The sequence below is a fragment of the Lemur catta genome, chromosome 13, assembly GCF_020740605.2.
Source record: "Lemur catta isolate mLemCat1 chromosome 13, mLemCat1.pri, whole genome shotgun sequence".
Classification (NCBI taxonomy): Eukaryota; Metazoa; Chordata; class Mammalia; order Primates; family Lemuridae; genus Lemur; species Lemur catta.
In genome coordinates, this window is record NC_059140.1 from 6284172 (window position 1) to 6311831 (window position 27660).

Sequence of the window (27660 nt, forward strand, 5' to 3'; positions counted from 1 at the left end):
TCTGCGGGATTTCATCACCTGTCACTCAGGACTCTAAGGGGTGGGACCTTGGGCCTTATCCAGTCAGAGGCGCTGATGTGGTAACTATCCAATCAGGCGCCGCAGAGGGGCGGAGGGTGCCGCCTTCTATGATCTGGCGGGGCCTTTGTCTCTTATCCCCGCCTGTCCGCCAAACTCGGCTGTGTCTCCGTTGTTCTTTCTCCTCTGCTCCGGGAGGCTCAGTGATTGCCACAGCCTCTGTCACCCTGCAGGTACTGGCAGGTCCATAGGGAGGACACTGGGACATTGCGGAAGCCGAGAAATAGTGATTGTGCGGGCCGGGTGTCCCCATTTGGAGGAGGGTGCTGGGTGGAATCGGCCGGAAGGGGATGTGGGGACCTGGGCCTCCCCGCCACTAGCTCCGGAGTCTGTGGACACAGGTCGGTGCTGGCGCAGCTCGGCCTGAAGTCTCCTCCGGCCACAGGGGTGGGGTGGTGGGGAGCTGGAGGAGACAATAACACGGCTTTTTCCGTGCCTATGGGGTGACTAAGGCTCCCGCGGGGAGCTTTGTCTGCGCAGCTGTGCGCACACAGCCCCGCGTCTCCCCCAGATTGTGCAGGGATGACGAGAAGGTCCTCAGTGAGAATCCCCACTAGCTGTGCGAGGTTCCTGCATGGGAGGAGCTGTGAACCATGGGGTTCTCTGTTCCTCCTTTCTCCTGTTAAAAATTAAACTGAGGAACGCTAAAACTTAAGTAAACAGCGCTTCATGAATGGGGAACCCCCAGCCATGGTTTGTGGTTTGGGGGTTCACCGTAGGGGCTTGAAGGCAAAGGTTTTATAAGGTGCATGAGGAAGCAAACCAAATTAAATAATTGATTGGGTACAGTTATATTGTCGCCTTATTTGGCCTGTCCAAGTGGAAATTTCCTGGTTATTGTAATCAGAGGTTTATTGCAGGTTTGTAGTTCTTTAGGACTAAATTTTGTTTCCGTTTAAGCTAATAATTTACAAGAAATGCAATTTTGGTTTTGTATTTTTTATTACATAGGAACCCAGGGCACTAGAGACACTTCAGTCTAATTGCCTTTTTTTTTTTTTTTTTTGAGACAGAGTCTCACTTTGTTGCCCTGGCTAGAGTGAGTGCCGTGGCGTCAGCCTAGCTCACAGCAACCTCAGACTCCTGGGCTCAAGTGATCCTCCTGCCTCAGCCTCCCGAGTAGCTGGGACTACAGGCATGCGCCACCATGCCCAGCTAATTTTTTCTATATATATTTTAGTTGGCCAGCTAATTTGTTTCTATTTTTAGTAGAGACTGGGTCTCGCTCTTGCTCAGGCTGGTCTCGAACTCCCGACCTCGAGCGATCCACCCGCCTCGGCCTCCCAGAGTGCTGGGATTACAGGCGTGAGCCACCGCGTCCGGCCTCTAATTGCCTTGTGTTTAATTATTTTAACACTCACAGGAGGACTGGTTTTTCCCTGCATTTTCCAAAGTTATGGCAAGCAGGCTTTCAAATTCTCCACCCCATTTCTCCCTCCTGACCCCAAAGAGTCAGTCTGAGTCTCTTCTGACTGGATTACTATGGGGATCTTAGCACAGGCTCACTGAGAGCCCTCTCACCAGCACCTGGGTGACTTTGAGACATTGAAGATGTCCTTTCAGACAGGGTCTACTTGCCCTTTTGTCTAAGAGAAGGAGAAATGTATGTGTCATCCAGGTTTTGTTTTATTCCTCACAGAATCTGTGGTTGGTACCCAGATGGGAATTGTTCCAGTTTCCTGGTACTTGGATGAAGAACAAGGAGGAGGTCTGAAGATACAAACTGGTAGATAAACCAATTGTTTCCATTTCATATGGCTATTAGGAAAACAGGTGAAGTAGTCATGGTCCCTACCATCCATGAACTTTTAACTAGAGCAAATGGATAAATGGCTACATTGTATGGTCAGTACAAAGAGGGGAAATGTACAGAACACTCTGGCTTCCTCTAGGCTACTTCCCTCATGTTGTGTGAATTCTGATGTCACTACATGAAGGGCTATTTATGGAAAAAAGTTATTATTTTTTGCTTTTACCTTGCTAAGAATAAATATTTAGCTTCTAATATAATTGTCCTAGAAACCCTAAGGATTGTAGTTAAATTGCTTATTTTTATATGTTATAAAATAAAGAAGTGGCTACAATAGATTACAATTATACAAACTCTGGGAGTCTAGTTTCTGTTGGGAAATCTCGGGAAAGACAGACCTGGAAATACCCCATTGACATAGAGATGAGAGGCCCAAGGCCTGCTTCCTGCCCAGTCCTGCCCTTATCCAGCCTCTTCTGAGGCCCTATCCAGGTATGGCCCTACCTTGGAATCTCCCCCCAACTCATGAAATTAATAAAAGGAGATCACAGTTTTGGATGGCTGCTGCTGCTACCTCTCCAGAACTTGTGCTCACAATTTCTTGAAAGCAAAAGGCAGATAAATTGGAACAAAAAGAAAACTATATGTTTGGGGGCCTTAATTTCTTCTTTATTAAAACAAGTGCTTCTAGAGACATCCCACTAAGCAGCCTGCTTCCATTCCTGCAGATGCAGTAGCTGCTCTACAAGTCAGAAGAAAGTAATTATAAATAGAGCAATGAAAAAATCCATTTGTGCTGTACTTTCTTTATATGTCCCTCCTATTTGTCTATATTTAGATATTCTTTTTTTCTTTTTTCATTTGCCTTTGAATGCCAGGATAGCTTTTTTTTTTTTTTTAATGTAGGGTCTCACTTTTTCACCCAAGCTGGAGTTCAGTGGGACCATCATAGCTTATTGTAGCCCTAAACTCTTGGGCTCAAGAGATCCTCCTGCATCAGCCTTCTGAGTAGCTGGTATAATGGGTGCCAACCACCACAGCTGGCTAATTTTTAAATTTTCTGTGGAGATGAGGTCACACCACATTCCCCTGGCTGTTCTCAAACTCCTGGTCTGAAGCAATTTTCCCATCGCGGTCTCCCAAAGTGCTAGAATTACAAATGTGAGCCACAGCACCCAGCCTATATTTAGTTTTTATTCCAGAGTTTTTCTTTTTAAAATCAATGGTAGAAAAACAAAAAAAAGAAATGGAAATTCTGGGCCCTTTATCTAAATTCTGGGAATTATGCCAATCTTGGTACCCAATTTCCAGGCTGCTATGAGGAATAACTAACACACTGTGAGATTCCCAATAAAGTGCACCATAGCATACTTGTGAGCACATAGTACCTGCTCAGTAAACATTGCATTAATGCATATATACATGACATTTTCCAAATGAAGCTTTACTCAGACATTACTGCTGTCTCTACCTGCTGTAAACTTTAAAGGGCCAGCAAAGAATGTCATGCTTCAGGGTGGTAATTGGTAGTTTTCACTTTGGACCAAAAGTATTTGTGTTGTGGTAGGTTTTGGGGCATAAGGGACTCTGTGTGGTGTGCCTGCTGTCTCTAGTTGAGTGCTACTAATAATAGGTCTGGGGGAGCAACATCAGCTTTAACTAGGAGTTTCTTATAGAAGCCAATTTATGAACCCCTTCCAAACCTACAGAATCACACTACTTATATTGGGGACCAGAATACCAAATGATTTGTATGCTCATTAAAGCCTGAGAGACAATGTGTAGGTAAGTGGTTCTCAGTCCAGTCTTCCCGTTAGAATCACAAGGCCAGTTTGAAGAGATGCCATCATCTGCCCTCCCCATACTCTGTTCTGGGTGGGAGTATCCATGTGGTTTTAATTAAGTGTCCCACATGATTGTAAAGAAACCCAGAGTCAAGCATGAGGGGTCCCAGGTACATTCACGAGAGTTGAGTTCAGACTTTGTTCCAAAGTGAGGTCACAGGACCTGTTCTGCTTAGGTCTGATAGGGCTGCATCAGTATGTCACATACACTGCTTGCTGCAGCAGAAATTGCTGGTGTCTGGGGAAGGGGCAATCACTGAAGGGTGAGAAGGGAGACACTCACATTTTGGTCTTCTTGTAGGAACTCAGTGTTCCTGAATTTCTCCTGTGACAAGAGACAGAGGAAGGTAGACATTTTCTGTACTTCAAGGCCTTTCCTCTGCCTGTGAGTATGGTGGTAGCAGGTGAAGGGGTTTTGCTGAGGCCTTTAAAGGCAGATTCTAAGGATACAGGTGTGATTTGTCCAGACAATCTAAAAAAAAATCCCAGGGAAGGAGGAGAACGAGGAAGAAATGGCTGCTCTTTGGTGAATGTGTCCCGGTTCAGGGGCTATGTCCACTTTTCCTCCTGAAATATCACATGTTTGGAACTTGGAAACGTTTGCATCTCAACTTTTGATGTTCCTACCTAATATGTTTGTTTCAATTAGTTTTTCTTTCTTTCTTTCTTTTTTTTTTTTTTTTGAGACAGTCTCACTCTCTCACCCAGGCTAGAGTGCCATCCATCAGCCTACCTCAGAGCAACCTCAAACTCCTGGATTCAAGAGATTTTCCTGCCTCAGCCTGCCTAGTAGCTGGGACTACAGGTACACACCAGCACATCTGGCTAATTTTTTCTGTTGTTAGTAGAGACAGGGTCTCACTCTTGCTTAGGCTAATCTTGAACTCTTGACCTGAAGGGATCCTCCCACCTCAGCCTTCCAGAGTGCTAGGATTATAGACATGAGCCACGGAGCCTGGTCTCTTTTTAAATCTTAATGGAGTCAAGCGGCTCCAGAAATTCCTTCTCCTTTATATACCAGAGCCTACTCTCCATTCTCTTCATCCAGGCTTCTTGCATGCTATGATCAATTCTCACTGAGTGTATGAGCTGCAATATTAAAAATGTTCTATTTGTGAGAGATGAGCATGGGAATATAAATGGGATGTGCAAGATTCTTATGGGAGATGGAGTTGGGTCCTTGTGTATCGGTGAGGAAGGGGAACATGGACTGTTGAGGTTCCATCTGGATACTCCATTTACTTTGGCAGAACAGGATTAAGAAAATGCACATTTAAAGAGGATGGCATTAATTTCCCAGAATAACTCAGAAAGTTCTGAAAAAGAATAATTAGAAGAGGTTTGCTTCCTAGGATTCTAAAGAAAGACTATTTAAATACACTATTAGAGATTACAGAACCTGGAAGGTATCTGAAGTTTGAATTTTTGCATAAAATTGATGTTTCTTCATGATTAAATTCAGGTTATAATTTACTTTTTGTGGCAAATAATCTCACAACAGTGATGTTGTGTCCTCCTGTGCATCACCTTATACCAACTTTTCTATTACAGTGGATGTTAATTTGATTCACTTACTTAGTGTTATCTGACAGATTTTTCCATGTTGGAGTTAATTACTTGTCTTTTTATTATTAGTAAGTACCTTAGGGAGGTTTACCAACTGATGTACATAAACCATCACATTTAATCTGGAAGCTCTTTTTTCTCTTCTGATTCTCTTATAGCTTGCTTTGGGAAATGATAGCTCTCATTTTTATTTACTGGACAGATGAATTTGGATAAACACAAGCTTTCCCACCTACTAGATGTTTGACAAAATATTATTCTTGGTACAGAACACTGGCATCACTAGTGAGCTTATTAGAAATTCAGAAACTGGCTGGGCATGGTGGCTTAACCTGTAATCCTAGCACTCTGGGAGGCCGAGATGGGAGGATCGCTTGATCTCAGGAGTTTAAGATCAGCTTGAGCAAGCGTAAGAGTGAGACCCCATCTCTAGTAAAAAATTGAAAAAAATTAGCCAAGCCTGGTGGCACATGCCTGTAATCCCAGCTACTCAGGGGGCTGAGGCAGGAGGATTGCTTGGGCCCAGGAGTTTAAGCTTGCAGTGAGTTATGATGACACCATTGCACTCTAGCCAGGGTGACAGAGTGAAACTCTGTCTCCAGAAAAGAAAAAAAATTCAGAAACTGAGACTTCACCCCAGATCTCCTGATCAGAATCTGCATTTCAACAAAATCTCTAGTTCATTGTTTTACACATCAAATTTTGAGAGATACCTTTCAAATCACTGAGAAATATACACAACTTATTCTGTGTAATGTAAAGATAGCAGTCAAAATGTGTGTGCCTGTGTTGGTTCCCTTAATTTTATAATTTATTATCCACAAAAGTATAATAGTTACACTGGTTTTGTGGATTGTTTGCCATGTTCTTTTTTCAGAGTTATATATTTCTTCAGAGAATACATTAGAGAATATTAATATGTTAAAAATGATCTTACTGGACAATTCCATTCAGTCATATTAGTCAGAAATGGTTCTCTTCACTGTGTCTTTTCACCTGGAGTCAAAGAACTCTGTCCATGGCTACTTTTTAAATATGTTTTTTTCCCCAGGAACTATTGACATTCAGGGATGTGGCCTCAGAATTCTCTCCAGAGGAGTGGATATACCAAGATTCTACTCAGAGGACTTTGTGTAGGGATGTGATGTTAGAAAACTACAGAAACCTGATTTCTCTGGGTGAATATAGCTTCAATGTACAATTCCTCTTCCACACTAAGGATTTCATTTATTTCCTTTATAAAATGTTCTTTGGAAACTTTTGCTTTGCATAAACTAGTTTCTGGGGTTTTTGATTGTGGTTTTTTTTTTTTTTTTTTTTTGTAAAGGGTGGTGGGGGTTGTGAGGAGGGGTGCTCAGTTTTCTTTGTGGGTTTTTTTTGTTGTTTTTTTTTTTTTGAGACAGAGACTCTGACTCCATTGCCTTAGGCAGAGTGCAGTGGTGTCATTGTAGCTCACTGCAGACTCCACTTGCTGGGCTCTAAGTGATCCTTCTGCCTCAGCCTCCTTTGTAGCAGGGACTACAGGCTTGCACCACAACTCCTGGCTATTTTTTTTTTTTTTTAATTTCTTTTTGGTAGAATTGGGGTCTCAATCTTACTAGGCTGGCTAGTCTCAAACTCCTGAGCTTAAGCAGTCCTCCTGCCTCAGCCTCCTAGAGTGCTAGGACTACAGGCGTGAGCCTCTGTGCCCAGCCTGCATGAACATGTTTCTGAGCCTTCCTTTCAAGGAAAACTTTGGGATTTTTTGGTGTAGGAAAGAAAATATTCAAGATGTTTTACATTGACATTAACCTTCCCATTTATGTAGGTCATGTACATTCTTCACTCTAGATTAATGGTGGTAATTCTATTAATTAGTGGTAATTCTATTAATAGAAATATAGTAGCATAATACATTGTTGCCCCCCCCTTAATATCCAACTTTTATCACATATTTTTGATTCAGCAATGCTGGGTGGTGGAGCTAATGACCCACAAATTTAAAATACTTCCAAAAATTCTAAAGGTTCTGTCAGGAAACATTATTTTAGAATTAGCTATTTTCAAATTTTCTATAATGGTCTCTCTTCTGTAATGAGTACAGTACTTGGTGGTAATTGAAGAACACCACTAAGAGTCATGTTAATTTTTTTCTAATAAAACAGGTCTTGCTGTTTCTAAGCCAGACCTGATCATCTGTCTGGAGTAGAGGAAAGAGCCCTGGAATATGAAGAGACACGAGAAAGTAGCCAAACCCCAGGTAGGTGGAAGTAAATGAAGCAGTTGATATATGTATGTTAGGCCCAACGGTAAAGGAGGAAGCCAGACTTTAAAATATTTTGTGGAAAGTTTTGCTGCAATGGAAATAGTTTCTCAGAAGCTTGGGTTTCTTTCTCTTGCTCCCACATAGGGGCATCTTCTGTGTCATGCTCCAGCGTTCTCTAAGGACTCTACTTCCTCTTCAGTGATCTTTTGCATTTCCAGTGAGAGCCAAAGTCCTCTTTATGGTTTATAAAGGGCTGTATGATCTGAGTGTTCTTCCATTGCTTTGGGAGACATGAGAATACTGTGCATATTTTTCAGGAATTCTACATTAAACTATTTTTAAAGTTCCATTTTTGTGGAACTTTAAAATACATTTTTGTATCATGTGAGTAGTGGCGATGTGATTTGGTTCGAAAATCCCAAGAGCACCACAAGCAGATATTGCATGTTTTCTGCTTTATGAGCATTATAATTTCCAATCCTATGGGGGTTTCAAATGGGATTTTACAGAGATTCATTCTCTGTAATTTTATCAGAACACTAAGCATTTCCCTAAATATAAAAAAATAATGTTATTTTATTTCAAAATTTAATTATTTTAGTGTTAATTGAGTTGGTAATTTATACTTTATATACCCAAATTCCTCAACTGTAATACAGTGTTATATATCTACTCCCTACTTTTCTTAATGTTATTGAGCAGCGTAGAATATTTCTGAGCATATATTAAACTCCTTACCTTATTTTTAATAGCTATTACGATTTTATAATTTTGTTTAATATGATGTTTACTAAGACTGTGCCATTCTTATATTTATAACGTGTGTAAATATATATATGTATCTGTGTATCAATTTTTTTTAAATAAAAATTGTATAACTATATATATTTTTATACACACATATATATATATATATATATTTTTTTTTTTTTTTTGAGACAGTCTGGTTCTTTGCCTGGGCTAGAGTGCTGTGGTGTCAGCCTAGCTCACAGCAACCTCAAACTCCTGGGCTCAAGCCATCCTCCTGCCTCAGCCTTCCGAGTAGCTGGGACTACAGGTGTGCACCACCATGCCCGGCTAATTTTTTTTCTATTTTTAGTTGCCCAGCTAATTTTTAGTAGAGATGGGGTCTTGCTCTTGCCGAGGCTGGTCTCGAACTCCTAACCTCAAGGGATGCTCCCACCTCAGCCTCTCAGTGCTAGGATTACAGGCTTGAGCCACCATGCCTGGCCTGTATAACTACATCTTTATTGTATAGAATATAATAATTTGATATATATATATGTTGTGACATGATTAATACAATCAAGTTAATGAACATATCTATCACCTTACATTGTTAACCTTTTTTAATAGTTAGAATCTTAAAAGTCTACTGTCTTTGCAAATTTTAAACATATAAAACATTATGAACTATAGTCATGAAGATATACATTAGATCCCCAAAACTTTTTCATCTTATAACTGAAAGTTTATACCCTTTGAAGAACATTACCCCACTTTCCCAGCCTCCAGGCCCTGGCAAACACTTTTGTATTCTCTACTTCTATGAGTTCAGTGTTTTTAGATTTCCAAGATAAGTGAGATCATGCAGTATTTTTCTTTCTGTGCCTGGCTTATTTAATTTAGCATTATGTCCTCCAGGTTTATCTGATGTTGAATGACAGGATTTTATTTAATGGTTGAATAATACTTTATTGTTAATATATACCATATTTTTTTATCCATTCAGTGTTTACAGATGTTTAGTTTATTTTCATATCTTGGCAATTGTGAATAATACTGCAGTGAACACAGGGGAGCAGCTATTTTTTCAAGATACTTATTTCCTATGATTATACACAGAAGTAGGATTGTCAGATTTTACGTACATTAGTTTGTTGTTTTTTTTTTTTGAGAACTGCCACACTGTTTTTTTTTTTTTTTTTTTTGAGACAGAGTCTCACTCTGTTGCCCGGGCTAGAGTGAGTGCCGTGGCATCAGCCTAGCTCACAGCAACCTCAGACTCCTGGGCTTAAGCGATCCTACTGCCTCAGCCTCCCGAGTAGCTGGGACTACAGGCATGAGCCACCATGCCCGGCTAATTTTTTTGTATATATATTTTTAGTTGGCCAGATAATTTCTTTCTATTTTTAGTAGAGACGGGGTCTCACTCTTGCTCAGGCTGGTCTCGAACTCCTGACCTCGAGCGATCCACCCGCCTCGGCCTCCCAGAGCTAGGATTACAGGCGTGAGCCACCGCGCCCGGCCCTGTTTTTTTTTTTTTTTTTAATGATTCTGCCAATTTACAACTGAGCAATAGTGCACAGATTTTACACCCTTAAAAACACTCTCTTTTTTTTTTTAATTTTTTTCTTCGTATTAACCATACTAACAAGTATGAAGTGATATCTCATTATGGTTTTGATTCGTAGTTGCCTGATGATTGATCATGTTTTGCACCTTTTCATATACCTGTTGACCATTTCTATGTCTTCATCGGAAAAAATGTCTATTCAGTCTTTTCCCTGTTTTTCAGTTGGATTTTTATTGTTTTCTGCCTTTAACTTGTATGAGTTTCTTATATATTTTGAATATTAACTTCTTATCAGATCTGTGGTTTGCAGATATTTTCTTTCATCTTGTAGGTTTTGCTATTTTGTTTGCTTTGCTGTGCAGAACTTTTTATCATAGTGTGATGCAGTCCAACTATATTTGCCTTTGTTGCCATGCTTTTGCTGTTGTATCCAAAAAAATCATTGCCAGTACCAATATCAAGGAAATGTTTTACATGTTTTCTTTTAAAATTTTTAAGGATTCATGTCTTCTATTTTAGCCTTTGTTTTATTTTTAATTAATTTTTGAGTATGGTGTAGGAAAAATGGTCTAATTTTATTATTTTGCTTGGGGGTATCTAGTTTTTCCAAGTATTGAAGAGACTATACTTTCTGCATTGTGCATTCTTGGTGCCCTAGTCAAATATTAGTTGACCTTACATGCATAGGTTTATTTCTTGGTTCTCTATTCCGTTCCAGTGGTCTTTGCGTTAGTTTTATGCACATACCATCCTGTCTTTATTACTAGAGTTTAGGAATGTAGTTTGAAACCAGAAAGTATGATACCACAGCTTTGTTCTATTCCTCAAGAATGCTTTGGCTATTCAAAGTCTCTTGCATTTTCATATAAATTTTAGAATTGTATTTTCTGTTACTGTAAAATATGTCCTTGGAATTTTGATAGGAATCCAGTTTCATTTACCGATTGCTTTGGATAATATGGAACTTTAGCAATATTTATTCTTCCTATCCACAAACACAGGAAATTTTTATGTTTACTTGTATCTTCATTTTTTCATCAATATCTTAATATTTTTCATTGTAAAGATCTTTCATTTCCTTGGTTAAATTTATTGCTAAGCAATTTATTAATATTATTTTGATGCTATTGTAAATGAGATTGTTTTTTATTAGATAGTTTCATGTTAGTGTATGGGAACACAAATGATATTTGTATGTTAATTTAATATTTTACAAAATTACTAAGTATGTTTAAGTTTAAGCTGTTTTAGTATACTGTTTATGGATTTCTATATATAAGATTATTCCATCTACAAACAGGAACATTTTTCTTTTCAATTTGGATGGGTTTTTTTCTTTTTTCTTTCCTTTTTTTTTTTTTTTGCCTAATTGTTCTTTTTAGGACTTGTAGTGTTATGTTAAAATAGAAGTGCTGAAAAAAGGCACAATAACTTTGCATGGGTATCTGTAAATTTAAAGGAGCAGACACCTCTTTCAGTTTATATAAACTGGTTTCAGCAGGTAAAGATCTCTTTTGGGGGACCAAGGCTAATGGGATCCCTGCTGGGTTTGTTGGGGGAAGGGTTGTATTTGGGTCACAGTGCTACTACTGGATCTGCCGTGGGGTCTGCCTTTAGTAGGCCTGTGACCGGGGCCTTGGTTGGTTGTGAATCCTGTCTTATTCCTGGGCAGACTGGATTGCCTTCAGGACTTTCCTCTGTTGGGTAGGCACTAGGGAGGGGTTCTGCATTTGGGTCCACATATGGTGGGCCTGATATCAAGGGTGTTGGTGAGTGTGGTTCCCATGGAGTACCTTGGAGAGTTTCTCCAGGTCACTGGTGGGCCTCTAGGTGGGCAGGACTGGCCCTGGACTGTGGCTGAGCGGGCTGGAACTGAGTCACAGAACTGCTTCAGAGACCACAGTAAAGTCCAAGGTCTGCAGGCCTGCCTCCATGCCCTTGAATGGGCATCTCCCTTCAGATCTCTGGATTTGCAGGACCACTCTGGATGTGCTGGGATGTGTTGGAGACAGTTACAGTGTCACTTCATAATTCTCTATGAGACCAAGTTGGGTGGGCTATATTCACGTTGTAGGCATGACCAGGGGTCCTCAAGATTGTCACCTATATGAGTGCTTGTTTTCTCGAAATAATCCTTCTTGGTCTTGTGTTTAGTAGGGTTTCATAACCTCTTTCCTGAATCCCAAAGCTCTCATAAAGGCACTTCTTTTGAGACAGGGTTTCATTTTATCACCCAGGCTGGTCTCAAACTCCTGGGGTTGAAGCGATCTTCCTGCCTAAGCTTCCTGAGTAGCTCGGATTACAGACATGAGCTATGGTGGCTGACTGTCTTATAAAGGCACTTTGGTCCATGGATGACTGCCAAATTAATTGTTTCTGTGGAAGGATGTATAAGCAGAACTCCCACCATCTTGCTGATGTCACTCTCCCTATACATGTTCCCTTTCAATTTTGTTTTATTTCAAATTTGTTTGTAATTTTAGATCCAAACATACAGAACAATATGCTAGAATTTATACAACATATAAGGATAAATTAGATAATTAATAGGCACCCCATATTTATTATAGTGTTCACTTGTAAATTTATGTTTACAGCCGGCAAAAAGAAATCATTAGTATTTCCATTTACTTTCCTCAGCATAATATCTAGATGATAATATAATTTATTCCTAAGTGTTTATTTTCCATGTCAGTGACTCTTCATATTTAAAAAATAAGAAAATCGTATTTTTTTCTTTATTCAGAAACATAAGGTTTTTCTCTCCTTCTTAAGGCTGGATTACAGCTTTTTCATTTTGTATAGTTATAGTATCAATACATTAACATAATAAAATGTTATCTTTAGTGCCATTTAAGTGCTTAGGTATTAAAATATTCTCATTAGAACCTTTTATTAATGAGTATAGTGCATTTTATGTGAAATTGTATTGCCATACACCGCATGCCAATAATTCAAAATACTTGCTCTAAACGGATAGTCATAGTTGAACCTTGTAGTTATCTAAAAAAAGTTTTTTAAAATTTTACATTAATGTTACATATAGGATTTTATGAGTAAATATTTCTGTTCTCATTTTGTAATTCTGTGTTACTGTGTTTTTTTTTAGGTTAGGTTTCTTAACATTAGTTTATTGTGTTTGGTTTTACCTATGTATGATAACGTTGGATTACATTTACAATTCTATATATACTTGAAGTCAATGTGGGGTGAATGCTAGGATTATAGGTGTGAGCCAACACACACGCCCAGCCTAAATTTTTTTTTATATTTCTAAAAAAAGGCACCCTTGGGATTTTGATAGAGATTACTTTGAATTTATACATCACTGTGGGTAGTATTCACATTTTAACAATATTAAATCACCTGACCCTTGTGCAAGAATATATTCAAAAGTGCATTTAATTTTCACAAACTTTTGCATTTACTGGTTTTCCTTCTGCTTTTGATTTCTAGTTGCATTCCAATTTGGGTAGAAAAGATACAATATATGGTTTTAGTCTTAAATTTGATAAGACTTGTTATATGTCTTAACAGAATGTACCATGTGTAATTGAGAATATTGTGTTCCTGCTGCTTTTCACTGAAGACTTTTGTACATGTCTGTTCAACCTAGTGCATAATACTGTTCAAGTTTTCTGTTTCCTTGTTGATCTTCTGTCTGATATTTGTATTTATTAATGAAAATGGGGTGTTACATTCTACAATTATTGTGTTGCTATATATTTCTTGCTTTTTTTCTGTCAATATTTGCTTGATGTACTTAGGAGCCCTGATGTTATAGTTATATATACTTATACACGTATACATATATTTATTTATTTATAATTATAACTGTTATAGATTTCTGGTAAATGGACCCATGTTATACCATTATATAACATCAATTTTTGTGACAGGTTTTTATTTAATGTATATTTTATCTAATATAATTATGGCCACCCCACCTAAATGTAGTTACTGTTTGCATGGGATATATGATTTTCATCTTGTTACTTTCAGCCTGTTTTAATCCTTAGAGCTAAAGTCACTTTGTTATAAATAGCATATTGCAGGATCTGTTTGTTCTTAATCCATTGAACTATTTTATTTCTTTTCATTAAAGAGTTTATTTATATTTAAAATACTTCCTGAATGAAATAAAGTTCCTATTACTATTCTGTTTATTTTTCCTGTGTTTCTTGTGGTATCCCACATTTCATCTTATTGCCTTCATTTTTGTTTTATTGACTTTCTAGTGACATGCCTTGATTCCTTTCACCTTTCATTTTGCATATCTTCTATATGAATTTTCTTTGTAATCGCCTTGAGAAATAGAGAGTATATAAAACATCTTGAAGTATAACAATACATTTTAATCACAAAACTTCAATTGAATATGAAAAATGCCTCTTTACATTCCCACTTTATTATTAATGTCACAAACAATAAATTTTTGTATTGTGTATCTATTAACAGATTTATGCAAACTTATGTTTTTTTTTTCTAGATTCTATAGCAGAATTTTGAAGGGTTTGGCACCATCATTTTGATAGTAAAGAATTTGAATTATGTGTGTATATTTACTTTTAACAGACAGCTTTATGTTTCCGTATGGTTTTATGATGCTATTCAGCATCACTTTGTTTTTTAACATAATAGACTCCCTTTAGAATTTCTTATCAGGCTGTTGTAGTGGTGATGAACACACTTTGCTTTTGTTTATCTTGCAAAGTCTTTATTTTTCCCTTATTTTTGAAATAAAATTTTCCCAGATCAAGCATTCTTGGTTTGTAGTATTTTTTATTTCATCATTTGGAAATTTGGAAATTTCTCAGCCATTTTTTTCTTACATTAATCTGTTTGCTACTTCCTCCTTATAGTCTTCTAAGACTCCTTTCATAAATACGCTGGTCTACTTGATGATGTATAATAAGTTCCATACTCCATCTTTACTTTCCTCCTTTTTTTTAAAAGTTTTTCTTCCATGCCTCAATATTGATAAATGATATGTCTTCAACTTTCTAATTATTTGTTGTTTTATTAAGTCTGCTGTTACATCTTTCTAGTGAATTTTTCAACTTAGTTATTGTATTCTTTAGCTCCACAATTTCTGTTGTTCATTTTTTATAGTTTTTATTTCTCTATTGATATTGTTTTCTTTAGGCATCATTATTTTTTATTTTATTTTATTTTTTGTGACAGAGTTTCACTCTGTTGCCCAGGCTAGAATGCCGTGTCATCAGCCTAGCTCGCAGCAACCTCAAACTTCTGGGCTCAAGCAATCCTCCTGCCTCAGCCTCCCGAGTAGCTGGGACTACAGGCATGCACCACCATATCCGGCTAATTTTTTATATATATTTTTAGTTGTCCACCTAATTTCTTTCTATTTTTTTAGTAGAGACGAGGTCTCGCTCTTGCTTAGGCTGGTCTTGAACTCCTCAGCTCAAACGATCCCCCTGCCTCAGCCTCCCAGAGTGCGAGGATTACAGGCGTGAGCCAGCTTGCTTGGCCTTAGGCATCATTATTCTAATTTTGTTGTCTATCTCTGTTTTATTTTTGCTCACAGATCATGTTTTAGATGACTATTTTGAATTCTTTGCCAGATAACAAAAATCTCCATTTCTTGAGGCTCAATTTCTGAAGATTTTTTTTTTCCTTCAATTAGGGCATGTTTCCTACCCTCTCTGTGTGTTCTGTAATCTCTTGATATGATTTGGGAGTTTATATGAGAGCTGTCTAATCTAGTATTTACAGACTGACCTATGACAAGGGAATATGGACAGCAGTCAGCAGGCTAAACATTCTAGGTGTTTCACAAACATATTCTTGGCTGTCTCTTCTTATAATGGGTGTGTATTTTCTATGTAAAGAGATGTCCCTCTACTTTTCTTTTAGATTCTGTAATATTTTTCTTCCACAGTTGACTATCTGCGGTAAAGCAGTTTCTCTAGTGCTGTTACAAGCATTCACTTTTTTCCTTATTAGGCACAAACCCTAATTCACATTACTCCTTCATTTCCTCCAGCAGCCATGTTTGAGGAGACAGAATGTAATCATCAGGCAGCTCCCCAAAAAGCCAAAACTTTTAACATGTATTCCACTCTTCTAGTTCTCTCCTGAGGGAGATGATGGAAGTCAGGCATTTTTCCTGAGCCCTATTGCTGTTCTGGGAAGGTTGATGAGGAGCTGTGGTGGACAGTCCCTAAGCCAGACATAGTTACTGTCTGAGCAAATAAAAGATCTTTGGAATATGAAAAGAGATGAAAAAAGAGTCTTATACCCTGATAGAAGGGAATAAATGAGCAGATAACACATGTGAGAGGCCCAAGATCAAGGTGGAAGCCAGAGTTTAAAATGTGGTTTGGGAAGTTCTCTGTGCCAATGGAATTGGTATTTCAAAAGCCTAGGTTTATTTCTCTTATTGTTACAGAGGGACTTTCCTCACATATCATTATTAGATTCTTAAATCCTCTAAGGACTCTCTTGTCTCTCAAATGATCTTTCAGTAAGTTCCAGGTGAGATCAAAAGTTCTTCCTTAGTCTGAAAGAGGGTCTGCATGATCTGACTGCTCATCTATTGCTTTTGACAGTCTGGGGAAATCTGTGCACCTTTGGAGATCTTTATGCTAAGCTGTTTTTAAGCTCTGTTTGTGCCTCATGTCAGAACTATGTGAGGGAAGTAGTGGAGACATTGAGATTTGGTTGAGAAATTCCAGGAATACTAGGGACAGATGTGGCATGTTTTCTGGTTCATGATTTCTAGTCCTATGAGGGCTTCAAAGATGATCCTATAGAAAATGTGACTGAGAAATTTCATCAGAGCATAAAGCATAACATTAAATATGCAAAAATCTCATTGTCTGCATCACTTTAATTGTATTATTAGTAGGAAAAATTAGAAATTTAAACTCTATGCCAAATGACTCTACTATAAAAAACTTTACTTGCTGTAGTCACCTCATAGACTTCTCAATGAAACTAACACCATTGGGGAACTTAGAACATTGACCAGCATATAGTGAATTCCACGTTTGTACCTTATTTCCTAATAACCATTATTTTATAATTTTGTCTTCTTTACTATGACAATTACTTGGATGGTGTCTTATATGTTTTCACCTTCTTATTTGTCATATGCCAAATTTGTCTGTAATTTCATCTTCACAAGGTCTAAAATAACATGTTTATATATTTGTTATATAAAAAGTGAATTAAATAATCAGTATGTACCCCACATTTATTGAAAAGTTTGGTTTGTGTGTTTAAGTTTACTGCATGCAAAATCATTAGTTTTTTTATTCACTTTAGTCAACCTTTATCTGAATGATAGTGTAATTTATTCCTAATTATTTATTTTACATATCAGTGTTTCATACCATATTGATGTAATTTAACTATCAACTTATTTGATGATATGCCATCATTGCTAGTGTTTATGTAAAGGAGTATGACCACTTTTTGCTGCATCAGTGCTATGAGAGGTCCCTCTCTATTTTGTGGGCATAATTTATATGCTTTTTATGGAAGAGGACAGAAACCGAAATGTAAAACCTGAAGAATATTTAAGTGGAGAGGCTCTTGTTGGTTGACTTATAACAGTGTTGTAAGTGGCACATGAGTTAACTGTTCAGAGTAATAATCTCTTCGGTATTATAGTAAGAGAGAAACGTTTTGAATTTTAGAAATAAATTATTTCACCAATTGCACATGAAGGTGATAAAATAGAGTGGGTTTTACGATGCTTTTTTTAAAGTATGTGTGAATCTGTTTTAGTAAATAAAACAGTTGTTTTTAGTGTATTAAAAGTGTTGTGCATTGAATGAAATGTTATCCTATCAGCAATGTTAATCTATCTCAACTTACTTAAGGTGAAAGGTAACAAATGGTAACAATATATGATTGAATAAAATGGTGACGTGACATCGCTAGTGATTTTTTTTCCCAGTAGCTTTAGACTTCAAATAATTTGGAGAATATTTTTCCTATCAGTTATATTTTTCTTCTTTTTAGAGTGAGATTACAAAGTATTTGTCTTTCTGTGCCTGGGTTATTTCAATTAACATAATATTCTCCAGGTTCATCTATATGATCAGAAGTCAAAAAATTTTCTTGTTTTTTATGGCTGAATAGTTTTCCGTTGTGTACATATATCACATTTTCCTCAGCCATTCTTTTGATGATGGACACTTAGGTTAAATCCATACTTTGGTTATTGTGAATAGTGCTGCAGTAAAATGGAAGTGCAGATGTCTTTTCACCATGCTTATTTCATTTTTAAAATATATCTAATAGTGTGTGAAAGGATGATGGGTCTGTGAACAAAATAGATCAACTCTCGGCTCTCCGTCTGCTATCGCTCTTCTCTCTCCCTCCCTCCCCACCTCTCTAGGGCAACCTGCAGGGACTGGGTGTCACAAACATCTCAAAAGTAAAGTTTTTTACAGTTGCTAGACCTGTTGACTAAAACTGTCATTTAGCATCTGTTTCTATAGCCTGGAGTAGTACCTGAGAAATTCCTGGATGACAGCATGGTGGACAATCTCCAGACATCAAACACAGCCCAAAATCATATCTTGAGGGCAAGTTCACTTTATCCTTAAAACAAAGAGAAGGGCCGCAGGAGTTCACACACAGAATTCCATTATCTGCTTGCAGTTAAGAAGAGAAGGCACAAATGCAAATAAGGGAATTCACAACAATTAACTATTTTTCTCTTTGTCCCCATAAAAGCAGGGAGCCACTTGGCCTCACTGCTGGCATCTCCCTTCTCTTTCTTTGGGATGCCAACACTGTCTCCCTGCTCCCCCCTCAACCCTTTTTTTCTCTCCACTCTCTCTCTCATTCTCTCTGTCCTTCTAAAGGGATAAAATAAACTTTACTTTTATATATCTTAATCTCTGTGTGAGAATCTTTCTCCACCCATGCTGCGAGCACCTGTTAGGTTTTCCCCCCTAACAGTGTGATTATTGGATTATATGGTAGTTATATTTTTTAGTCTTTTGGGAAATTTCCATAGTGTCTTCCATAATGCCTGTAGTAATTTATGTTCACACCAACAGTGTGCAAGCATTCCCTTTTTCCACATCTTTTCCAACTCTTGCTATCATTTGCCTTTTGAATCATATTTATTCTAACAGGAGTGAATTGATTTGGTGGTTTTGACTTACCTTTCCCTGACAATAATTAATGTTGAATATTTTTTATACATCTTTTGGCAATTTGTCTTTCTTAAGAAATCTGTATTTAGATATTTTGCCTATTTTTAATAGTTTTTTTATATAGTTCTTTGAGTTTCTTATATATGTTGGATATTAAGCCCTTGTCAGATGTATAATTTGCAGATATTTTCTAGTATTCATAGGTTGTTTCACCATTCTATTGATTTTATCTCATGCTGTGCAAAGTTTTTTAGTTTTGAAGTAAGTCAGTTTGTCTATTTTTACTTTCATTGCCTTGGATTTTAGGTTAAATCTAATAAAATCATTGCCTGGACCAATGCCAGGGAGTTTTCACCCTATGTATTCTTATAGTAGTTTTAGAGTTTCAGGTCTTGGGTACTTTTCCAAACTGGAAACAACCCAAATCTACATTAGTAATAGAAATAAAAAATAAAACAGGCTATATATCTTTTCATAAAGATGTTATACCTATGTAACAATTAAATACAGCCACATTGATTATATGGTATAAAAACTTGCAAACCTAATTAAATTATGCTGACATAAAAGAGTATATTATGTATAATTTCACTAAAACATTTAAGAGAAGCAAAATGAATTCAGCAGTTAGAATATTTTGTTGCCATTGGGGAAGAAAGGACAGTGATTTGGGATGAGAATATAAGGGGCTCATGAAAGGTTTCTAATGTTCTATTTCTAGTGGGCACTGGTTACTCTGTGTGTTCCTATCAAATAATTCATTATTATATACAGGTTGAGTATGTCTTATCGAAAATATTTGGGACCAAAGTGTTTCAAGTTTGAGATTTTTTGAATTTTGGAATATGTATGTGTATATAAAATGAGATATCTTGGGGATGGGACCCATGTCTAAATATAAAATGTATATATATATATACACACATATATATATATACATATATATATACACACACACACATATACACACACTGTTTATACATATAACCTGAAAATAATTTTTTAAATGATTTTTATTTTTTCTGCTTGAAACATTTGCATATACTGAACCATCAGAAAGCAAAGGTGTCACTATCTCTACCACCCATACAGACAATCTATGCTTTGTGGCATCATGCCTAACTGAATTTATATGCTACTGATAAGCAATCATTTTCTTTTGCTTATTCACACATAAGTAGTTAACAGTAAAACAGTGGACATACCATTAATACTATGAAAAAATAATATGTTTAAGGTAACTAATCAGCACAATAGCATCACCAGAACACCCATATCACATGTTGAACAGCAGCATCAACAAATAATGGCAGGCTTTCAGTTTCTACCCGTGATGCTGTGTTCTAATTAAAATGTTTCTGCACAGAGTATTTTATTTTTTAGGTTTGAAGAAACATCAGAAGCTTTTGATGGACCAGGATGTTGGTCCTCCAGAAATGAGGTGGCGTTCTGCTGGATGGCTTGTTAGAATGTTTACTCCAGTTTGATTTGCCTCATTAAGAATAATTTTTCTTTGACAAGTCTCTATAATTTTATAAACTGTCATGATTTCTTATTCTATTGTGTATGCACATGGGATATTTATGGTTCCCTTCAATTTTTATTTAATTGTGATAGATTTTTGCTTGTTTCATAACATACCGTTAAGTGTCATGTGTTTACTGGACTTTATGAATCTACTTCAATATGTAACTAAGATCTTCATTTTTGCCTTTACACAGTGTTCATTATCTTGTGAACATCACTTTCAGCATAGAACTTCAACTATTTATCCTTCTGTTTCTTCAGGTCATATATGTTGTTCACTCTAGCATTATATTTTTCTGTAAGATGTTTCATATTTTCAGCACTGTCCAGTTTCTCCAAAAGATTGACTTTCTGTACTATAGACAAATGTAAATGCTTCCTCTTTTTCTTATTACTGTTATCCATAAGGGTATCTGCAGGCAGGTTTGAGCATTTTAATATATCTTTACATCGGAGAGCAGAAAAGAAACAAAAAACAACCACAGTAAGTAATGCACATAGATCTTGGCCCTTTGCGAAGCATCATGGGAAACGTGTAACTGGTGCATCTGGCCTGCACACATGCTGTTTTACTCCTTTTTGTGGGCATGTTTGCATGGGGAAATATGGGTGTGCCCACTGAATAAGCTTGTGTCACGCAACTGTGTTTTGACTGTGACCCATCACATGAGGTCCTCTGTGAAACTCCACTTACGGTGTCATGTCAGCACTCAAAAACTTTAGCTTTTTGAACATTTGAAAGTTTTGGTTTAGGAAGCTCAACCTGTCCTTATCATTGCCATATTTTTAAGTATACATGCTATGCTTCAACACACAAATGTAATTGGTTGGATCCAGAAGTTTTTTCTGGTTAGTTTCAAGGTCAGTAGACATAAAGGTTTATTGAAGACTCTAGAATTACAGAGTCTAGATTTATATACTGGATCTCACCACTTTTCATCTCAGAGCCACATTTCTGATCTTCAGTTTCTTTATCTGCAAAATGATTTAATTATGTTCCTCTTGCATAGTTAGTGAGGGGATCTATCTTCTTAATAAATATCACCTCTGAGAATGATCCTTGTTTTTTATTCTATGGGCTGTGGGAAAATGGATATTAGCTTGAGGCATAGAAAAGATGAGATTCTAGTCAAATACATTTTCAAGATAAATAGTGAGGAGGTAAAAATTATAGGTGCTGCCCAGGTAAAAGAAAAGGGGGTAAAGGCATATTTTCTATTTCTGGTCTCTTGCTCATCTTTGAACATGGATGGGGGGACTACCCAGGTAATATATGGAAGGAAGTGAGGGAGGGAAAGTAGGAATTTTGTGATGTACAAGGTCCAGGTCCAATCCAGCAGGGCATCTTTGGATATTACAGAGATATCAGAGGGTGTAAAGAATTCTATTTTCTATTTATAATTGTTTTTCGTTTCTTCCATCTGTTATGTACACTTTTTTTTTCCACCTAAAACTTACTCAATCTTCCTTACAATTTTACCTTGTTAATAAACCCTAGGTGCAAAGAACAAGTATAAAAAGGTTTTCTACTCACTGTTTCTTACTTTCTAAAGCTAGTCTAGATGAAATCTTCACTTGTTCTAGGAAGTTGGCATAACCAGCATTTATTATAATATCATTCTGAGCAGGGATCTCTGTCAAGAGGAAGGATTCTCTGAGAAGGAGCCAGGTGTCACATGTACATGGGAAACACTCAGACAGGTTAGGTGACAACCATTAACATTTTCACTGTGGCCAGGCAGAACTCTGGCTGGCTGTGTGGGAAAAGAGCCAAACTCTAAGGGAATCAAACTAGGGCATTTTGTGGATTAGTGCATTTACCCAGGGATTATTTATTGTGTTAAATTATTTGACAGACACTAAGCTAAGGGCAAAGTTGAGTAGACATTAATATGGCATACTTGCACTTCAGCAAACTCATCCTAGTCAGATGCTCCAAACTCCTGTAATTGGCAACAGTCAACTGGAAGCTCATCCAGAGAGGGAATGTATTCAGGGGGAGGAAGGAAATGTGGTGTCAACATGAGTGAATGAGACATTTGCCCCTGGTCATGCACTGGAAGTTTGGGTGAGGTTGAGACATATGGGGAGAGAAGTATCCCAGCAGAGGCAGCAGCATGAGGGAGGGTAAGCACATGGGGGGTTTATTCAGAATAAGCGGTGAGTTTGCTGGACCAATGAGACTCAAGGTGGGAAGCAGAGAGTGTGGGGTCTCTGTGATCATCTAGGGACTGTGGTAGATCTGGGGGGGGCTGCAGAGTTAGTGAGGCACTTTTAAACAAGAAGGTGGGTAGGTAAAAGCAGTATTTTAGGAGCACTATCGGGCAGTTGTGATTAGGATGAGTGGAACTCAGTGTGTCACATAAATTAGAATTTTTGTAATGATCCCATTCAAGCCTTGAGCCTTTCCTCCTCTGTTAAACTTAGAGAGGGATGGTCTCCCTCAGAGATGCTTTCAACTTCTTACTTACAGGCAACAAGGCCATATGCTATCTCCCAGCAGAAATTGGTTTGAACCAAAGCAAATAAAATAGGGTAAATTTTCTTGCTCACAATGGCACAATGTTTTATCTCATATTTTCTACTAGTTTTTAGAACATTTAGTGTGTTGCTCTGGATGCTCCTGACAGCCCCAAAATATTTTCTTGTGCAGATAAGAAATTGGCATTGATGGAAAGGATTGAATATGTTACTGTACTTCAAGTGGTGTGCTCCTCTTAAGGCTGTCTCCCCTGGGCATGACCTTAGAGACCATGGGTGTCCTGCTGCAGTTGAACCTGGACCTTGGAAAGATCTAAGTGGGCCTTCCCAGCCCATAGTAGTCACCTAATTATCATGGCCATAGTAAAGCTGTTCCCTCCCTCCACTTCTTTCACCCATTGTCATTTTGCAGGTATTGAGAGTCCTGGAACTGGGTTCAAAGCTGTGGTTCAAATCCCAGATGACACTTTGTGCATGTTAACTTCATAAAGAAGAGCTTGGAAGAGTGAAGCGTAAACAATTATCCTTTATTATTCTTCACCCCTAAAGTCTCTCCTGAATTTGTACCCTGTGTGGCAAAGAGAGCCAAGCTCCCTAAGAGTTCAGTTCTTGCCCAAGATTTGTTTTACTTTTGCTTGGTTGCCCCTTCTGTCTTTGTTTCATTTAAAACAATAATAAAAAAAGAACAGGTGAAGTGGAGACCCCCAAGAAAAGGGTCCTACCAACTCCCTAGGACTGGCACTGTGGGCACAAGTAGGTTTTCAAGGCTCTAGGACAGAATTAAGAACAACATCCACACAAGTTTTTTGGACACTTGTTTTCCTTTGTTTTTTTTTTTTTTTTTTTTTTGAGAATATATTATTTTAATGTTTCTCCTTCCATTGGTTCATATTATGCAAGTTAATATATGCAGATATGAGGCAATGTTAGCATGCTTTCTTAAGGTTTAAACATAACCTGTTGTATTTCAGTGTTTGGAGAGTTTGACAGAGAAAGACATTTGTATGCTGATACTTAGCGTAAAGTACTACAGTTAGTTTTTTCTCCATTTTACCTGAATATGCAATAGTAGTGCAATCCTGCATAATCCCAACTGTAAAAATACTTTCTTTAACATACATACATCAAAAACTGTTTTCTTTCACTGAATGGAACAATTTGAAGAAGAATCACATTTGTAAGCTAATATTGCGAGTTTTTAAACTCTCTGTTAATTGGTTCATATTATTCAGATTTACATATGCAGCTATAAAAGAAAACTATAAGAATGCTTTCTCAAAGAATATTATAAGCTGCTTTCTTTCAGTGAATAAATGCTTTCCACACAGAAATACATTTGTATGCCAACATTTGGTATAAGTTATTAGAACATGTTTCTTCATTGTACCTGAAGTGGCCTTATAGATAAATCCTACAATAAAAACCAAAAGTAAAAATGTTTTCTTTAAAATTTCAAGATTTTAGAAGATATAAGTGTTTTATTTTTACATAAATAATTGTATAGTGGGGAAGTCAAGTGAGGGTTTTCAGTGTACCTGTCACCCAAATTGTATACATCGTAGCCAATAGGTAATTTTTTGTCCCTCCGCTTCTCCCAATATCCCCCCTTCTAAGTCTCCAATGTCAATTATACCACTCTGTATGACCATGTATATACATCATTTAACTACCACTTATACATGAGAATATGTAGTATTTGTTTTTTCATTCGTGAGATATTTCACTTAGGGTAATGTTCTCCAGTTCTATCCAACTTGCTGTAAAAGATCTTTTTTATGCCTGATTACTATTTCATGGCACATATGTGTGTATATACATATGTGTGGGTGTGTGTGCACACATTTTGTTTATCCACTTTTTATTTGATGGGCACTTATGTTGATTCCATATCTTTGTAATTGCATATTGTGCCCTGATAAACATACAAGTACAGATGTCTTTTTGATATAATGGCTTATTTTCCTATGGGTAGATACCCAGTAGTGAGATTGCAGGATCAAATGGCAGGTTTAATTTTAGTTCTTTGAGAAATCTCCATACTGTTTTCTATAGAGGTTGTACTAATTTACATTCCCACCAACAGCAAATAAGTATTCTTTTTTCATTGCATGTTTGCCAACATTTATTGCTTTTTTTACATTTTAAAAATGGCCATTTTGACAAGTAAGGTTATATCTCATTGTCATTTTAATTTGCATTTCCCTGATGATTAGTAATATCAAGCATTTGTTTTCATATGGTTCTTGGCCATTTGTATACTTCTTTTGAAAAATATCTGTTTATGTCTTTTGCCCACTCTTTAACGGGCTTGTTTTTTTCTTGCTGATTTGAGTTTTTTGTAGATTTTTGATATTAGTCCATTTTTGGATGTATAGTTTGCCAGTATTCTTCTCGCATTATGTAGGTTTTCTATTTACTTTGTTGACGATTTCTTTTGCTGTGCAGAAACTTTTTAGTTTAATTGAGTCCTATTTATGTATTTTTGTTTTTGTTGTGTTTGCTTTTGTGGTCTTAGTAATAAATACTTTGCCCAGGGCACTGTCCAGAGAGTCTTTCCTAAGTTTTCTTAGGAAATTTCTTATGGAAATTTTATAGTTTTAGGTTTTGCATTTAAATTTAATGTATGTTGAGTTAATTTTTGTATATGTACACAAGTTTTTTGGACATTGGTTTTCTGACAGGAGCATCTGGCCAGCAGGCAAGATGTGGTCAGTGGGGAAGGTGATCCAGGCTCAGAGTGGGGAAGTCCCCAGCAGTGGAGACTGAGGTAGGGCTGCCCTGCTGCCCCTCCTGCTCCCCTAACTTTACTCCCACAACTTGCCTGTACTCCCTTCTAACTTCTTCTGCTCTGCCAAATGTCCACTCCTCCCAGGGCTTCCTTGCCAGGGAGTCTAAAGAAATAAATATTAAAAATTACTTTGATTTTAAAAGTGTTTTTATTAATTCTTACAATATACTGATACAAACCTACAATGTGTATTTTTACATTAATTAAATTAATTCTGTAGTTAGAATTAAAATTAATTTTCAAAATTTAAGTTTAAATTACTCAGAAAGTGCATGAATTAACCACTGTGTGGCCTGGGTCTTTTTCTCATGCATAATAACATTTATAATTTTTCTATTTAAAAAATGGTTTTGGCTCTGTCCTAGTGTTTAGAAAGCTGCTTTTTTCTTTTCACAAGACTTCATATACCCTCTCCCAGGTCAGTGCCATTTGTGGACTTCTTAATGTTCAGTGGCTGTCTGATGGTTGATCTAGGACCCCCACAATGCACTAAAGTAATGCCTTGATGATCAGGTAGGTTGTTCAAATCACCTGGCCTTTTCTGAAGCATTGCATAGATAAAGCAAGACCTTGAAAGAAACACACACACTGATACTGTATTATTTCTTTGAAGTTCTGCACTGCTTATTTAAAAGGGGTTTTCATTCCTCAGAGGAGCTCTAAGTAACATTCTCTGTAGGATTTTTGGAAATTATAAAAGGACAAAGACCCAAATTTCTCAGAATCTTTCTCCCATAAGTAAAACCCTATTCTTAATGTTTGGCATATTTCTTTCCAGTCATTGGTTATGCACTTTCCATTTTTAGCTCGTACTGTACAACATTGACTATATTATTAAGTTATACATTGAATTGATACTTTTAATAGTATATCATCTCTCATAAGCCTTTCCCCATGTTCTAAAGTTTTATAAATCCTACTTTTAATAAATGCCTAAAGTTCCACCGAAGGGAAATACCTTGTTTACTCAACCAATCACTTATTATTGGACAGTTCTGTTTTCCCAAATCCTTGTGATTATAAAAAATGTGAGATGAACATCTTGGTCCTCATTTGAATTTCCTACAAAATGCCTCCTGGAAGTGGCTGAATGCCTGTTGAAGGGAGGAAAGCTTCTGAAGGGGAGGCATCAGGCATCTCCCTGAAGTGCCCTGGTTTGATGTCTCCTTGCAAAGTGCCTTCCTGGTAGCTGGTCTCCATGTGTTCTTCTAAGATCAACACATTTGGCCTCAGGGTGCTGGGGAGTCTGTAGCTGTGACCTCCTCAGATCTCCCATGAATTCAGGTTCAACTGGCCTACTCTTTGGTGGCCAAAGGAAGGGCTGTAGAGCATTTTGTGCCCTTGAAGAATGACAGGATGCCCTTGATGAAGAAGGTAAAGATTTCTAAAGGAGAAATAATGTGTCATCAGCAGCAGAACTGCGTGCACAATCTACCCAAACCCTGTTCTCTCCAGGTAGGTGCTGCAGTCCAGTCCAAACCCCCACCCACTGGGGTATGTGAATCTTTAAAAACACAAGACAAGTTCAAACAAGTTGAGATCCAGGGAGGCGTTAAATCCCAAGAACTTCCCCTGAAATGGGTTGGTAATGACATCTGTTTTGCAGATTGTTTTCTCACCCCTCCAATAACTTTTCACTGACTGCCTAGGGCCAGGCATGGATATGGGGATCCCACTGTCATGGAACTTGTGGCCACGATACTATATAAATTATAAACAAATCCCCCCAAAGTTGGGAAGGCTCTGGGACACAGGACAAAGATTGTGGGACAGGACTCAGGAAAGTTCTCTCAGGAGAAGCCACACTTTAGAAGACCACTCTGACATATAGATAGTTAGGAACATGTAAATGTGCCATTATAAGATTAAGAATATCGCTTATGAAATATAAATCATAAAATCAATCTAACAAAGTTTATTCATGGCACTCTCTCCAGAGTAGCAG

The 27660-nt window shown here is 37.3% G+C and overlaps 1 long non-coding RNA gene across 3 annotated transcripts; it reads left to right on the top strand.

The window, feature by feature from the left end:
- Nucleotides 1–139: 139 nt before the first annotated feature.
- Nucleotides 140–25888, top strand: LOC123648851. Of its 3 annotated transcripts, XR_006738804.1 has the most exons (6): nucleotides 140–251; nucleotides 1718–1804; nucleotides 6290–6416; nucleotides 7383–7477; nucleotides 23340–23439; nucleotides 25609–25888. It is a non-coding gene; the product is annotated as an uncharacterized LOC123648851 (long non-coding RNA). The 3 variants fall into 3 exon arrangements; XR_006738803.1 differs by lacking the exon at nucleotides 25609–25888 and having other exon boundaries at nucleotides 23340–23770; XR_006738805.1 differs by lacking the exons at nucleotides 23340–23439; nucleotides 25609–25888 and adding an exon at nucleotides 20303–20432.
- The last annotated feature ends 1772 nt before the right edge of the window (nucleotides 25889–27660 follow it).